Source organism: Canis aureus, chromosome 19, assembly GCF_053574225.1.
Source record: "Canis aureus isolate CA01 chromosome 19, VMU_Caureus_v.1.0, whole genome shotgun sequence".
Taxonomy (NCBI): Eukaryota; Metazoa; Chordata; class Mammalia; order Carnivora; family Canidae; genus Canis; species Canis aureus.
The window spans coordinates 22,898,674-22,915,430 of record NC_135629.1 but is presented as its reverse complement, the minus strand read 5'-3'; the positions used below and the strand labels follow the sequence as shown (position 1 = coordinate 22,915,430).

At 39.7% G+C, this 16,757-nt stretch overlaps 1 long non-coding RNA gene across 1 annotated transcript; it reads left to right on the top strand.

Moving 5' to 3' along the window:
- Positions 1–557: 557 nt before the first annotated feature.
- LOC144289751 (uncharacterized) lies at positions 558–16,148 on the top strand. Its single transcript, XR_013357676.1, has 4 exons — positions 558–1,222; positions 2,599–2,691; positions 2,786–5,620; positions 14,842–16,148. It is a non-coding gene; the product is annotated as an uncharacterized LOC144289751 (long non-coding RNA).
- Positions 16,149–16,757: the final 609 nt, after the last annotated feature.

Below are 16,757 nucleotides of genomic sequence, written 5' to 3'. Positions count from 1 at the left end.
CAAGTTACCTAGCCTCTCAGTGCTTCATTTTCCTTTCTGTTCTTTGGTGATCGTAATAGCAGCTACCATTTGGTAGGCTTGTGAAGTTTATTCAAATACAATTTTTTGCTTGGCAGCACATAGTAAATGCTCAGTAAATGGCAGATGCATTTATATTATCATAATCCCCTCCATTATTAGAATGGAACACCATCCCTGAACTACCTAAAATCATCGCGTGTATCAACAGTGGCATACACTATTTGAGAAACGCCACATTTTAGCACAGAGCTAATATTTGTGTGGACTGGCAAGGTGACAAGCCACAGAGTACTTCTGAGAAGAGGACCACACTGTATCTAGGACCCAGGGTTAGACTATTTTAGAGAATAATAAACCCAACTTACAAGTTTTAAGAACATTTTTAGCACAAATGACCTAAAATTTAAATTGTATTAAGTGTATATAATCTGCATGGGTGCCTCTGCCATGAGAATAATTAAGCTATATTATTCCCAGGAAATGTGCTTTACTGAAGTTGAAATCTCCATTATATTCCCTAGAGAATTAAACTTTTTAATCCTTTATGATATACACTGATGTTATGTATCCAAAGAATGATGTCTTGACTATATCCTGTCTGTTCACTTTCCTATCAATATTTAAATGGTTTTCAGGTTTTTATTTTCAATTATACTTACATTTGATGACTTCTTTGGAACACCATCTGAGGAGTTAATCTTCATAATCCAGCCAACATAAATGAACCCTTAGAACTACCCTGTTTTTATTTTTTGTGTATGCCAAGATTTAATGCATAGCCAAGTAGCATGAGGCAAGCTCGTTTAAGAGGAGTGTTGTAAAGTTAGATTTTCATTATATTTAGTGAGAGATGGTGATGATCTCTTAATTCTTTGCTGCCACATCTGAGGCTCAATAGCAATGGCTTCATGTCCTCACCCATACTAACATGAATCCATAATATACATCTTGTGCGGAATATAAATGAAAAAGCTTCCATTCCATTCCCAGTCTTCCCAAGAAGCATGTACCAAAAAGAAAAAAAAAAAGAAAAAAAAAAAAAAAAGCAGAGCACATTTGCCATATTAAAATTGTCAAGCCCTTGTTTATAGATAAGATTTAGACATGGCTAATCTTATTTGTGTTCAATATTTATAGGTCTTTGGAGCCTATTACCTATACCAGATATACTGGAAAGTAATAGAACTGTACGTAAATCCAAGTAAGTCTCAGCAACATTTCTAAATGGTAAAGGCAGTTTGCTTTTGAAAAATTTGCATTTTAAATTTCTAATTATGGAGTCAGTTGAAGTTAAATCCAAATGGGTGCAATTGTCACTCAAAATGCCTTCCATATTATTCAGACAGCAAAATCTGTGTAGATAGAAACCACTAAACTAGTGTTTCCCAAACTTTGCTTTATGGAACTAGTTCCACAAGCTGTTCCAAAGGTTGCTTTGGGGAATTGGGGTTTGGAGGTTGGGGTAGGAACCAAAACACTCTATTTAATTTTGAGGAATTTAATGTTGGGAAATGCCATGTTAAACACATTTGAACAGGTATCCGTACTGCAAGACTTCTTGCATTCTCAAATACACTCATATGCAGAGTTTTCAGGATTGAGGATAGTATTTAGTGTTTCACAATCTTATTTGACCACAGGATTTTGTGTGTATGTGTGTGTGTAAAACACTTGCTGATGGTTCCAAAGAACATAGTTTGGGAAATTCCAGAGATTTTACAGAAATTATATAGAGTTGCTAAAAGATAACTCCTTTCATTCCTAAGGTAAGTACGCTTACATTTGTTTATTATTCTATTGGTAGAAACCATTGACACTAAAGAATTATTCCCGAAGAAGCAAATTTGCTTAGGTTTGGATTTCCATTGCAAATACTAAACTCTGGTTAAGGAAACTATTGCCATTAAAATATTATTATTCCCAAATTTAAAAAGTAATTTATATTGTCATTTTCAATGGAATATAAATTCTCTTAAGCTCACATTCAGTGTACGTTTTCTATGACTGGTAAAAAGTAGTCCTTTATATTGCATGCCTCTCACCCCTTTAAGTATAAATACCTGATGTGTGGGAAGAATGGAAGAGATCTTGGCTACAGTGCAAGGAGTTTATAACTTTGGGTTCTGCTCATTGATTTTTGGTGGAAGGGAGTTAGGAAGAATTATATAGTATTCAGAATTTACATAGTCTTCTCAATGATTTCTTTTTTTAAGGTTTTATTTTTAAGTAATCTCTATACCTAATGTGGGGCTCAAACTCACAACCCCAAGAAAAAGAGCTGTAGGCTTCACTGACTGAACCAGCCAGGTGCCCCTCAATTTTTTTTTTTAATGCAGGCAAATCCTAACAGATAAGTTATATCTCCAAAGTTTGGTTAATTGGTTGTAGGCCAACCCACAAAAACTACATTAGTTGTCACAGATCTGGTATATTATAGTATTAAGATTGTTATAGAATTGAAATAGCCATATTACAAAGTCTTAGGGAAAATACATTAGCACGTCATTCTATTCCTTACAAATGAGATCAGAGATTTCTTTCATTCAACACCTTTTTTACAATGTTTTTTTTTTTCAGCCCCCATTCTTTGCCTAGAAATAGTGAACAGAGGAACTTCGCTCCTGTGGGCCAGAAGAATTAGTTGGCTTATATGACCACAGAGTTGAAATGGTAAATGTAACTTCACCTATGTCTGAATTTAAGGGCTCAAAGGCATTCAATCTACCTGTCTCTCATTTACTTGATTCTGTGCTCCTCTCTGCAGGTGACTCTTCTCCATGTGGACCCCACAATACAGCTGAAAGCAAGCGCTTCTTTGCCAGTGCCTATGGTCAAGTCCCCGTATCAGTTCTGGTCAGGCCTACTGTAAGAGCACCACAGCAGGAAGGTGGAACTCACCGATTGGTCAGGTCTGGGTCACGCGGTCCACTCCACTAGATTTCCCTTCAGCTGCACCTAAACCATGTGGACCAACAGAAAGGAAGGTGGAGTTAATCCACCCAGATTGCAAGGAGTGATGCCTAAAATGGGGAGGAGATTCTGAGCAGGCAAAACCACAAGCACTCAATTCCTGTAGATCTCAAAGAGGTTTGGGCAAGCTCTTCCTTTGCCAGTCTTGCTTCTCCCGTGTGCATCAATTTGGGATTTTTCTTTCCTCTCCCTAAATGGCAGAATGGGGGAAAGGTAGGGAAGGAAAGTATCCAATCCCTAGAGTTGTATCTCCCTCCTCATCACATGTGGCCAGTTTTTCACAAGCAATTCTCCAGCTCTCACCCTCACCCTCACTCAATCCTCTACCACATGGATGTCCTAAGACCAGGGCTCTTCAATAAGATGTTGAGAAGACTCGCAAAAGCACAACTTCCTCTAAATACACAAGAACTCTTCCATAACTTCCGAAGCCCCCTGGGCCATCAGAGTGTTTTCACTCTCACATGACAGAAACCAAACTCCCATTTGGCTCAAACTGAAAAAGGAGATTTACTGGTCACATAACAAACTCCATGGATGGAGCTCAGCATGGTAACCTCAGATCCTCCAATGACCATGTCATGAATGGTTTGCTGTCTCCAACTCACCTCTGCTCTCCCCTCTTTTGGCTTAATTCTCATGCAAACTCTCCCTGTGACACAGCAGAATGACTTGATGGCCCCAAACACACCCCTGCAGTGAATCAACCAGCCTGGGAGAGATTTTTCCTCTTCCCAGAGTCTCCTTGGCCCAGAATGGCCAGGACCAGTCACTGTTGCCAGGAGCATGCAACAGACTGATAGGTCATCCTCATCTTGTTTCCACCCATTGAGCCCAGTGTACTTCGTCCCTCTGGAGGGGAAAAGGACAGCCCTGAAATCTGGAAAGGCAGTCCTCTTACAGCCCTTGTTCACTTTTGCACCTGTGGGTGTCTACTCCTTGCCCTTCTACCATTTGACTCTTTGTCATTTTGGGCTCAGATTAAGTTTTACCTCCTCAGAGAAAAGGGCACTGATCACCATTCAGGAAGGAAGTTCTGTTTGTATTTTTTTCAATATGCCATCTTATTTCCTTCATAGCCGACTTGTTCTCTTCCTCCTCCTCCTGTTCTACCTTTCCTCATCCTCTCCTCCACCACCTCCTCCTTTCCTTAAACCAGTGACCTGATTTCCTGTCATTTGTATATAAAATAATCATATTGTGATCAGTAGAAAAGTACTGGCAATTTTTGCCACAATATTATCAAAAAGAAGGCAATCCTTTTTTAATAAAAATAACATAAAACAAATAAGATTGGAAAAAAGTAGTAGGCTGAAAGAATATTTGCTAAGACCGTAAAAAAAATGTTTACAAGAACATCATCACATCCTATTTATGTGAGTTCTTGGGAGAGTTCAAGTTCAATATGAATTAAATACTGTAACTTGTGCCTCTAAGTGCCCCAAATTTTCTCTTCACTATTTGATGATAGACTTTCTCAAGTGTATTATTCCCTGCCTTTTGAGACAGAATATAATTAATATAATTTTACCTCAGCTTAATGGCACAGGGTCATCTTGAAGATTATTATTTCACTGAGCTGGAAGACCGTGGTGTCCTTGGGGGCTTCAGAGTTGGGATGGAGGTTGTGGTCCTTGTATTAAGAGGCCCTAAACACAGTGCTTCTCCCCTGTCCCCTTTCCTCCCCAACCCCTTCCAGTTTATTGCTGCAGCCCTGCTGTGGGTTTGGAAGAACAGCTAACCCAGTTAAGTCATTGGCAGTTAACAGAATTGTGTTTTGTGTGAGGGAAATGTCTTGTTTGTGGATGAAGCTCAGGCACTCTTATGTGCAGCACATCAGCTTTCCTGCTTTGATTGTGGCTGTGCAGAGACTTTTTCCTCCTATTTCCTATTTCCCACTGGGCTTTAGCTAACAGAAGTCTCTGGATTCATAACTTGGTTAAAGAAATTTTACTATGATTAAGAAACCCAGGCCAGACTCGTTAGGATCATGGGCTTCTGTGTTGCTACACCACTCACAGGCCATTCTTCTCTCCATACTTTGCAAGAGTGTCACCATACTAGTCCAGCTCAGACTCTGGCAGTGGTCAGCCAATTCTTCTCTAAAGAACCAGGTAGTAAATACTGTGTGCTTTGTGAGCCAACAGGAAAAATCAAGGATATTATGTTGGTTCTTGAAGGAGAAGAGAGAAAACAAATTTCCACAGATTTTACATTAATGAGTTTCAAAGTGTAATAATGATAATTGAGTACAATTATTGCAATATGGTTTTACGCATGAGAAGAACAAAATCCTTTTTTGAGAAGGACTAACATTTTGCTTAATTGGGGTTCAAAGCTAGTGTTCTTTAGCCTCAGATTGATTGTAAATATTCATTTGTAAAAGCCATCTTAGCTCATAAGCTATTCAGGAACAGGTACAGTGAGCCAGATTTGGACCATAGTTTCCCAACCCCTGGACTATGGCATAAACTGATAACTGTCCCCCATATCTGTTGTTTCTTTTTCCTTTTAGTAATATAATGCTCTGAATTTTAGCTCAGCTCATAACCACATTGCTGGGTACCTTTCTTTTCAGCCTTCCTTGCAACTCAGTGGGACCAAGTCATTCAATTCTGGATAATCAGATGTGAGTACCCCTCTGTTCCTTACTTTCTAATGGCTAGGAAGGAGTAGATGCTCTGATGACTGTGGCAGAGCTGCCCCACCAGCCTCTGGACTGCTGTGTGGAAAAGAAAGAAATTTATTTCAAGTCTATATTTTGAGATCTTATATTATAGTTATGTTTGCAAATACTATATACTGTATGCTGTACAATTCGAAGGAAGAAATGTTCTCTCCTCTTCCGTGTTCTCCTTCTCCTCCTCTTCTTCTTCATTCTTTGCTTCAGTGACATTACTTCAGGATTTTCACCCTTTCCTACTGGCCTTCCTAGTCAAATCATCTAAATCAATGAGTTTTTCCTTTTTTTCACCCCTGCTTAAGCAAAAACAAATTAAATTCCCCTTTGCAGCTTAGATGAGAATCATTGAATAGAACTTAAAAGCTGTCTAAGGACTTTGTGTATTTCCAAAATGAACCTCATGAGATGGAGTTGCTCTTTTGTAATAACAAGAAGCACACAAACTTGGCAAATGTAATCTTACCTCGGCTAGCGAAACCTGCAGGCAGATTTTTATCTGTTTACAGGGATTATTATAAAAGGCTGAATAACAGCCTTGACTGTTTCTTTGGTTGTCAGCTGAACTGTAATCACATCCAGTTTGAGATGAGGAACTGCTGAGTGTAGAGTGTTAGACACACACACACACACACACACACTGCACAAAATTGAAAATCATACAAGAGGCGTTGAAACTACTACAAACGTGTTGTCTGTGCTGATTCACTGTAGAAAAAGAGAGTTAGAAAGGCACTTTTCTCATCCTTTTTTATGTGATACCTTCTTAGAAAATACTTTTTTTTTTTTTTTTTTTTTTTAGACAAATACTTTCTGCTTTTTGAGTCTCAGTTTCTTGTCTAGATGACAGGGGCAAAAGTGCCTGTTGCAGAGGGCTGAGGTAAAGGTAATGAGAGAAAATGTTAAATACACATCTTTCCATGCTTGATGGTTGTGTTGTTATTTTTCTGTCCAGTTGTTTTTATACCACAGTGTTTTATTTCAAGCCAGAGTTGTCTTTTCTCCATAAAAAAGTGACTCTTATTAGCCAACATATCCTAGTGGCTGTAAAGCCCAACCTGCATCTGGTCATACTGTTTGAAATGGTAGGAGTTGTCAAACTTGGTTTTTCTTTTCTTTTAAATAGAGTTTCTTGAGGGAAAAGGCCAGTGGTTATTTTTCTTTTATCAAAAATGCTAATAGAACCTTCTCTAGGTTTGCAGATTTTTCTGCAGGACCCACACAAGTCCTGGCACATATACCAGACTCTTTAATGTGGTTGAGAACGTGGATGCCAGAGACAGACGAGGTTTGAATTCACTGCCCTCCACTTACAGCCTTGTCACTTGGGGCAAGATACCTAACCGTGGTTTGCTTCTTTTTCCTCATGTGTAAAATGTCAGTAAATAATACTCCTTACATAGCACGGTGTGTGGCCAAGTGAATCAGTACATATCAAAGGATCTGTGCCTGTCACACACTAACATTCAGTAAATGTTAGTTCTTACTGTGCCATGGAGGCTGATTTTTTTTTTTCCCCCTTGGACAAGCCTTCTATTCTAGCAACAAGCAGCTCCAGTGAGCACACTACTTTTCTGGTGTTTTTCTTCTTTCTGGTTCTGGACTATTCCACTTATCTATTGCTGCATAAAAAAATCAGGCCTGAATCATGGCGTAAAACAAAAACCATTTTGTTATGCTCCCAGAATCTATAGGTCAGGTATCTGGACAGGGCATAGCTGGGATGGCTTGTGTTTTCTCTGCTTCATAATGTCTGGGGCCTCAGCTGGGAAGAGTCCAGGGACCAGTGGTGACTCAATGGCCGAGGGCTAGAATCACTTGGAGGCTCCTTCACTCACAAGTCTGGCGCCTGGGCTGCGTGACTCAAAAGACTTGGCTCAGCAGGGACCGTTGACCAAAGTGCCCACACGTGGCCTTTCCACGTGGCTTGGGTTTCTCCCAGCATGGTGGCTCGCTTCTGAGAAGGAGCAAACCCAAGAGCAAATGTTTCAAAAAACCCAGACAGAAATGGCATGGCTCTTTGTGACCTGGCCGCAGAAGTCAGGAAGTGTTACTTCTGCTACTCTGCTGAACTAGCAGTCCCAAGTTTTCTCTGATTCAAGGGGAGGGTGGCATAGATGCCATTCTGGATGGAAGTGTCAAGGATCTTAAAAAATTTCTTTTTTAAAATTTTTCTCCTATGAATTTGGCTTTGTTTGGGACTTGTTACCCATGTTCTGGTTAGTGATCCCTAGTCTTCCCTGGTTGCTGTGTACCCTTGACTAATCCCAACCCCTAGGATTTAGAATCTAGAGCATCCCTCTGGCAACCTTCACTTGTTCCTTCTATCACCTAGACAGCATTCCCTGTTCCTGCCCACTACCCAGCCCTGCCTCCCGCCTCCTTCCTTTGCTCCAGCTCATCTGCTACCTAAAACTCACCAAGTGGAATAATATTTTTGTAATTCTAGCCAAACTTTCCCTCAATATTTTCACTTCCTCCTTGGTCTACCCACAACTTGCTGAAGCTCAACTCTTCCAAGCTTATGAACTCAGAAAAGGAATGTTTCTTCAGAAAGGGAAAAGCTGAGGAGCCTCTTTGTAGGAAAAGAGAATAGATTCTCACTGCATAGGACAAATATTTCAACACAAAGACTCCCCAGTTAGGGGAACAGAGGGAGAGTAATGAGAGCAGAGGTATGGGTGGCACCAGAAAGACGGGTCCAATGCATTGTTACTTTGGTTAAAGCCTGGGGAGGTGGCCAAAATCACAAGTAGTTTTATGGGATCTGGGAACAGAGAGGACGTGAAACTTTCCAGGTGAGTTCCTGGAGAAGAAGCAGTGCTGTAGAGGAAAGCATGGTGATTGCAGTATTGAGGTGGGATGGGGCCTTAGACAGCATCACCCACGAGAAAGACCTGGAACTGAAAAAGGAAACAACCAATCCTGGAAGGATGATGAGAAAAGACTCATTGCTAACCCACATGGGCCCATTGCCGAGGACCAGAGTGAATGCCGTGGAGGACAGGATGCTTTGCTTCACCCAGAGCCTCTTTTCTATAGACTCGTGGGATACCTAGAACCATGGGAAAAGGAAGGGAACCCATAAATGACAAAGATTAATTTTTCACCTCCTTAATTAGGAAGTAGTAGATTCAAATGACAATCTAGTTTTAGAAAAATGAAACAAGTTCGATTTTTTAAAAGATTTTATTTATTCATTCATTTATGAGAGACACAGAGAGAGGCAGAGACACAGGAAGAGGGAGAAGCAGGCTCCCTGTGGGGAACCTGATGTGCTGCAGTCAATCCCAGAACGCCAGGATCATGACCTGAGCCAAAGGCAGACACTCAACCACTGAGCCACCCAGGTGCCCAAGTTCTATTTTTTTGCACACCTAAAGATGTGTACTGCTATCCACATTCACTCATACATATTCAGTGTTTCATATTGAGGGGAGAGGTGGATGTATGCAATAAAATTCTATATGGCATGTTTTTAATAATCAATTCTTATTTCTGTTGGAGTTTTATTGTGTTTCTGTCAAATAACACTGATAGAGATTTAGCTGTTGAGTAAGTGGAAATTGTGAATGAAAGTTACAATTCATTCATTTAAATCTTTCTGAGCAACTACTATATGTCAAATAGTGTCTTAAGTGGAGTTAACAGAGGTAATAAGGCCATAGTCTTTGCCCTTGAAAATAAAACTTACAATGTAACAGCTTTAGAACAGGCATGATTTTTTGGTCTAATAGCTAGCTCTTAGGTTTATAGCTAGACACATATAGATGTGAGGAATCTGATCAGTTAAAAGCACACACACACACACACACACACACACACACACACATTCTTAGAGCTCTTTCCTCCAAATGCATAATAAGGATCCCCATGGCAGTACCCCTCTTCTGTGATTTGGTCAACAGAGTCAAGAGAAAGGCTTGAAGCACACATACACGCACATACATTCACACACACCATCTCTTTATTCTGTACTAGGGTGTGTTGTCATTGCATGATATATTTAGACAAAAACCACTTACTTTATAATGATCTTTGTTCACATGAAATCTACAGAAATAAATAGTATTACTGATTTCTTCTTTTGTTTGATGTCAGTGTGAGATATTTATTAAGAAAATGCGCTGGATGTAATGTCACCTTAATTATAGTATGAGAAGGCTTAATGAAGGCAAATTCCCCTTTATAGCTTTAGGCTTTAATGCCACTAGGCTCTTCTGTTTATTCCAATGAATTACATTTCTGGCACCCACGATCTCATGTAACAAATGCATAACTAATGTGACATTCACACAAAACATCACATTAGTTCCATACGATCAGTTCTATTCCAGTGAACACCAACCCAAATCATGTTATTGTAATGTGAGTTGCGATTTAATACCCTAATTTGTAGGTAAGTTTTGTCTGAATCTAGCATTATTTACACCACTTATGGTGGTTTCTAAGACATACTAGATGCACATTTTATCTGGCTTGGCTACCTCCCCTCCCCCGATAGACACACCCCTAAGTAATATATCAAACAGTCTGGTACTGAATACGTTCTCAACTATCTTCCTACCAGGTTAAAAATTGCGGGTGACAGTAGTTGGCTGTTTCAATAACTCGAAAATTCCCGTAATGTAACATGCTTTCAAATTTGGAGAACTAAGAATTACAGAAGAATAGAGACTGTCATCCAGCCCAGGAAAAGTTAATAGTTGCATAATACTATTTATAAAATGAGGTCAAGATTATTCTGTAAGCATAAGTCAATCTATTTTGAAATAAGGCATTCTTTCTGCCTGGTGTCTTCTCCCTGCAGTCCATATGGCAAGCTCACTTGCATCCTTCACGCTTCAGCATGATTGTTACCTCCTTTCTAACAAAGCTTTTGACTACCCTATTTAAAACAGCCCCCTCTGTATCACTGACTGCCTATCACATCACCCTGTGTGACACTTTCTGGTACCTATTTCTCTATTTGCTGTCCCTTTTTCCCTAGTTATAAATTACAATTTCTAGGTGGGCAGATGACCACCTAGAATGAAAGCTACTTTTCCAGCTTCTCTTGCAGCCATGGAATACATCTGGCTATTGGGAGAAACACTATTTTTTTTTTTTATTTTTTTTTTACTAAACCATCTTTAAAAGTGAAGGGAGAGGTATGGTCCTCTTCTTGGCTTTGTCCTTCATATAGTTGCAATGGCTGAAACCCAAGCCATCATTATCCTGGAGCATGAAGTGGAAGCCATGTGTTTGGAATGGTGAACCACAAATCTAGGTCCTAGATGAATTCATGAAGCTGCCTTACCGATCTCTCTCTCTCTCTCTCTCTCTCTCTCTCTCTCTTTTTAAGAGAGAGAAAGAGACAGACAGAAGCAGCAGAGTGGGTGGGGAAAGAGAGACTCTCAAGCAGGCTCCACATCCAGGGCAGAGCCTGACGCAGACTGGATCTCATGACCCTGAGATCATGACCTGAGCTGAAAGCAAGAGTCTTACGCTTAATCCACTGAGCCTCACAGGTGCCCCAACTGCCTTATCCACTGTGAAGAGACTTATTTAATGTGAAAGGAGAAATAAACTTTTGAAACCACAATCATTATTCCACATATATAGCAACTTGTCCAGCATATTAACCTGAACCAACCAAAGAAGAGGTGCACCGATCAATCGGAATAGATGCCAGTGTCAAAAAATTGCTGTAGCTGAATCACAGCTTTGGTTTAAGCAAAATGATTTTGAATCTTCTTTCCCCTGCAACTAAACCTAATGTTAAGTAATCTCTACTTTTTAACCCTTGTTGTAGTCCATGATTATCTTTTCATTGTTTTACATATTTATTATCTTCCTCTCCCCTTAACATCTAATCTCTATGAGGGCAGAGAATTCCTCTAGGGTTTGCTTCTGGAACACAACTTCGTTGAATGTTGAAAGAATGAATGAACTAATTCTTTAATTTTTTATTGCGAGATACAATATTTTGGGAATTGCAGATCTGGAGCAGTGAAAAGAATTCTATTTGGAGGACGAGGGTTGGCAGTGCAATTGACAAAAGTTTTTTTTTTTTTTTTTTCCTTCTGACTTGAAAAAAAACCTGATGAAATTAGTGGTAGATAAAAATTCATTTCTCGCTTCTAACAAGGAATCACAAACAATGGAGGACATATAAATAGAGTAGCAGCTTTATTAATAATACTTTCCTACTCCATTCGTGATCTTTTGATGACAACCCTACCGGAGGCACTCTTTATCAGGCACTAAAGCAATTTAGATGCTGTCACATGCCTTTCTTGATATATACGTATTAGACATAAAGCAGTTTTCTGTTCTTTAGCTTATTTTAGTATATAATTAAAACTCTGACTGTCTGCTACTAAGCAACGGAGCATGGCAGAGGTTGATCACATGCTATCACAAAGATAGAAAGAGGAAAAATAATAAAAATAATCATACCCATTCCTGTAATCAGCCTTCAGATCTTAATTATGTTTTAACTCCTTTGTTATGCCAAAGGCAATGCCTATTGGCATTTAAAGGACACTCTCACTTCTCTGCCTAAATTCAATCTAGTTGTTTCATTTGGATCCTAGTCCGTTTATGGAATCCTTCTGGGGGCATTTAAGGTCACAAAGGATGATAGAAAACTGAGATAGGAGTCTGGAGGTTTGGGTTCCATTTAGCCCCCAACCTGGCAAGGTGTGTGCGGGGAAGCACCCAGATTCTAAACTCAAGGAAAGGGAGGCTGGGGTGGGGGGGTGTGCAAGGCTGGAGGTTGGGGGAGGGTGGGATTGGTAGGTGAACAAGTGGGTTTATACCCAAAACAGCCCTCTGCCACCTTTCTCCCTGACCCAGGGGCTGACCTTTGAAGTTTCAATTTTGCATTTCACTCTGCTTTCAAAGATGCCTTTTTATCAGACTCTCAACTTTTATATGAATGGTATTTCTGTAAAATTGTGAGATGCACCAGTTTTGAAGACTGTATCCAGAGGGAATAGCTCTTACTCTGTTCTGGCCCCCACCTCCCTCAACTTCCCAAAAGACTTCTGAATATGAATCTTATTCACTTATTCATTCATTCATTCATTCATTCATTCATTCATTCATTAGTGAATGAATAACTTTTGAGCCCCTGCTTTGGGTCAGGTACTACTCTATGCATTAGGGCTGTAACGGTGGGCAAAACGGACACCTCTACCCTTACAGAGCCTTGTGCCATAGGAAAGACAGCAAATAAATAAGAGAAGCTTTTTTAAAAGGAATGAATACTTACCATATATTGAGCTCTCACTAGGCCAAACACAGCATAGTCTCATGGTGCTATTTACTCTTTACACCAGCTAACAGGAGCGGCACAGAGGATGCACAGCGGTGGTGCACGAACATGAGATGCACTGCCCGAGCCGATTCCCAGGGCTGCCACTTACTAGCTGTGTCATTTGTAGCCAGTTAATTACTCTTTACTTGCCTCAATTTTCTTACCTGGAAAATGGCAGTTCTATCTTATGGGGCTGTTGGGAGAATAATTATTTAATGTATTTGTATGTAGATCAACACAAGTCCCTTCTCTCCATGTAAGGATGAGGAAAGCTATGTAATGTCCCTCTTTTCCAGAGCCACCCATTCTCTGACACCCATACTACCATACTACCAAAAGATTTGGGGCCATGTGAGATGTTTCAGAGCCCAGACCTACTTTCTTTTGGAGGGAGCATTGGGAAGGGTAATGATTGGTAACTATTAAGGCTATACAAGGACAGAAAAAAGATCTGGAGTTAAGGGGGCCAGGAAGAGCTGTCCTAAAACAATTAACAATGTTAGGAAAACTTAAAAAGTATATTCATGTGCTGATGCCTCTGCACTTGAACTGTATAACTTCCTGGTGGGAGGTAAACAAGAGGAAGGAATTCTTGAGGGTACCTGAGAGTCTGCTCCATTATTTTTCTTTGGCTTTTGTAATCTTCCTACATACTAAGCAACTAAAATGAGCATGACCTCTTTTCTTTGTCCTTCTCTCCACATCTGAACTATTCTCCTCTCAAGCTGACTGGTGTCCCTTTTTGGTCATCTAAGTCATGCCTAAAGACCCTCCATTGTCTACCCCAGAATGAGAGAGCGTGTGTAGAGGAGATTGAAAGAGCCCAGCAGAGACAGAAACACAACATAATTGGTCAGTATCAGCCTATAAACCAGCTCCATTGGAGTCAGATGTCTGTCCTTGCCCCATCCAGCCATTGGGGGGACAGAATCAACTTTTGAGACTTGTGATTATAGACAAAGAAGTTGCGGATTGGGCAAGCTTTCCTAAATCTTTCTATTTTTGCTCTTCTCTGCGAAGTTATTTTCCACGCAATGGGTCCAACACCTATTATCTCTGCCCTCAGCTGCACATTACAGATAATTAGCATCAGTTGTATTGTCATACCTACCATTTATTAACAACCTTCTTAACTGTAGCAACGTACAGATTACTTTTAAAAATAGCCGTTAGTCTCTTTGTAAGTGGAAGGGCTCAGAATCTTATACACCCAAAGTTTCTCTCTTTGCTAGAGCCAGCCATGAACACTCTCCACCTGACGTTTTGGAAAACAGATTTATAGGCAGGTCTGTGTGTTATGCTTCTAGTTAATCGATGTGGTCCCACAGAACTTAAAGTACTGCAGGGACCAACAGGATCTCTACCTTCAAGGAGTCTTAATCTGTACTGGATCATGACATATATAAGATGTTAGTATTTTCTCCAAGCCCAGCTGTGCAGTGGGAAACTAAGTTGGCTTCCTTGCAACAAAAAAATTCCTTCAAGAACAACTTCTGTCACAATTGCCTGTAAAAGTTTCAGCTACTCTCTTCCTTGCTTCCTTTCCTTTTGGGGTTGTGCCTAGTGGTTGGCTACCACTCAGGAAAGCATTATAATTGTAGGCACTAGCTTAGCCAAAAGGCCATGTTTTAGCTTTAGGGTAAACTTGTTAAAATTGGGCACTCAGCCAGGGTCATCCATCTAAGGACATCGTGAAAGCGTCTTACGGTTGTTCATCCAGCTACGGTCTAATTAATTTTCAAATGGACAAAGTAGCTTCTTGGGCCGTGTAACAAGCATTTTCATTCATTTAAGCGAAGCTGGATTTGGCTCGGAGCAGGGTCACGAGAAATTCTAATGGCTTCTTCTGTTCTTTGTGTGTCCTCAGGAGAGCTTGCTTGATGTCAACAAAGCAAGATTTGTGCTCCGGGCAATCGGAGTGGAATCAGTTTCCAGAGAGCCAAGTTCTTTGACTTCCCCTAGAAGGAAAGGGTATGGAATTGAGCATATGGGAAGGCTCTCTAAACCCTTTTACATTATTGGATTTAGCTACGCTCACATAATGAAATTGTTGAGATTGTTTAAACCTTCTGCGGGGACTTCTGTTAGCGGAGAAGAAACTTGTACTAAAGCCATAAGAAGATTGTGTTATAGATATAATGGAATCTTTTTTATCTTTTGCCTGGTTTTCTGTGTAGGGCTGACATTTTTTTTCTGGGCATGAAGCCAAGGGTCTATTTAATTTCTCAAAATTTCCCATGGTCACTAATACTGTCCCCCTGACAGCAGTTTCATAAATTTATAAATAAAGACAAAGCCATAAGAAAGGTTGTGAATCCTTGCAATTAACTTCAAATAGCGTTTGGCAGCTTTTTTTTTTTTTTTAAGGTGGCTATTTTGCTCCGTAAACATAGTGACACCTATAGAAAGCATGTTCTTGATTCTTCAGAACATTTTTCACTGATCTTACCTAAATCCCAATAAAATATTGAACTTTATCTTTGTCTCGAAACCACATCTATGATTAAATAAATCTTGAATATAAAAATGCAAGTTGACTTACATCTGATGAATTCTCATGAACAATTAAATTTATATCACTCATTTTTCTTGCATTTAGGATTATGGGGTGATGGTGGCATTTTTTATTTTGAATATAAAATCCTGTTTGTTTTGTTGTTGTTGTTTTTTTACTTTTAGATTTTTAAGAAGGCTTTTTACCAATTTAGAGACATATTTTGTTTGTTTTTATTTGTTTTTTGTGGGTTTTGGTTTTGGGGTTTTTTTTTTAAAGAGGTGGGGGTTAGGGAGGACGCAGGTGGCAGGCAGCTTCCCATTAAGGAGCATCATGACAGTTTGACCATGAAAAATGCACCCCATTGAATACCACAGTGTTCTGGGAAATGACTAGCCACAGAAAACCCTCTGCCCCTAGCATTCATTTCAGCAATGCCCCCAAACTGCTTGCTTGCTTTTTTGCAGCCAACCAAGGACCCCAAGTGTACCTGCAGAAAGTCATCCAGACTTCCAAAAAGCCCACCTTCACAGAACCCTTACCAATAAGAAGTTGCCTTCCCGTCCCTTTTAGACTCTATGAAACTCACTTTCCCTACTAATACCCTGGAATCTCTGCTGAAAGAAGTGTGACAGCTGATGGGTTCTTTTGCAAGTTTATGAATAAATAGTCTTTGTTAATTTTGTCTCAGACTTAGTTTTGTCTTTGACAGATGTATCCCCGACTTAGAACAACATCTTGCCCATAGAAGAATCAAATATTTACTCATTCAACAAATATCTGCTGATTACCTACTACATGCCAGATACCATTCCCAGCACTGAGCTAGAAGATACATAATTTGCCCTCTACCCAGTATACTAAATTTCATAAATAATAATTTTAGGATATAATAAATAATTTCATAAATAATGACTTCTCATTAACAATGATTTTGTAAGTAATAACTTATTAACAATGCATACTAAAGTATAAGCCTGATTTTTTTAGTTTAGAGAGAAGCAGTGCCTCTTTTATAAGGGTAAGGGAAACCAAGCTGTCCTACATGATACCATAAACTTCCTGCGACATAAAAGCAGCCATCCCATCACCTAGCATCTGTGATAAGACAGCCATTGCATTTTCGAAGGAAAGAGGAAATTAGTTAGTTGACGCTTGCGCTGAAGAGTGTCCTCTGGCTGGTTATACGTACTGCCTTTTATTTCCTCACTCCTGAAACTATAACATAGTTGCATAGTAATATATATTGACAATATTCCTCTCTCCCCCACATTTTATCTGTGTTTCAA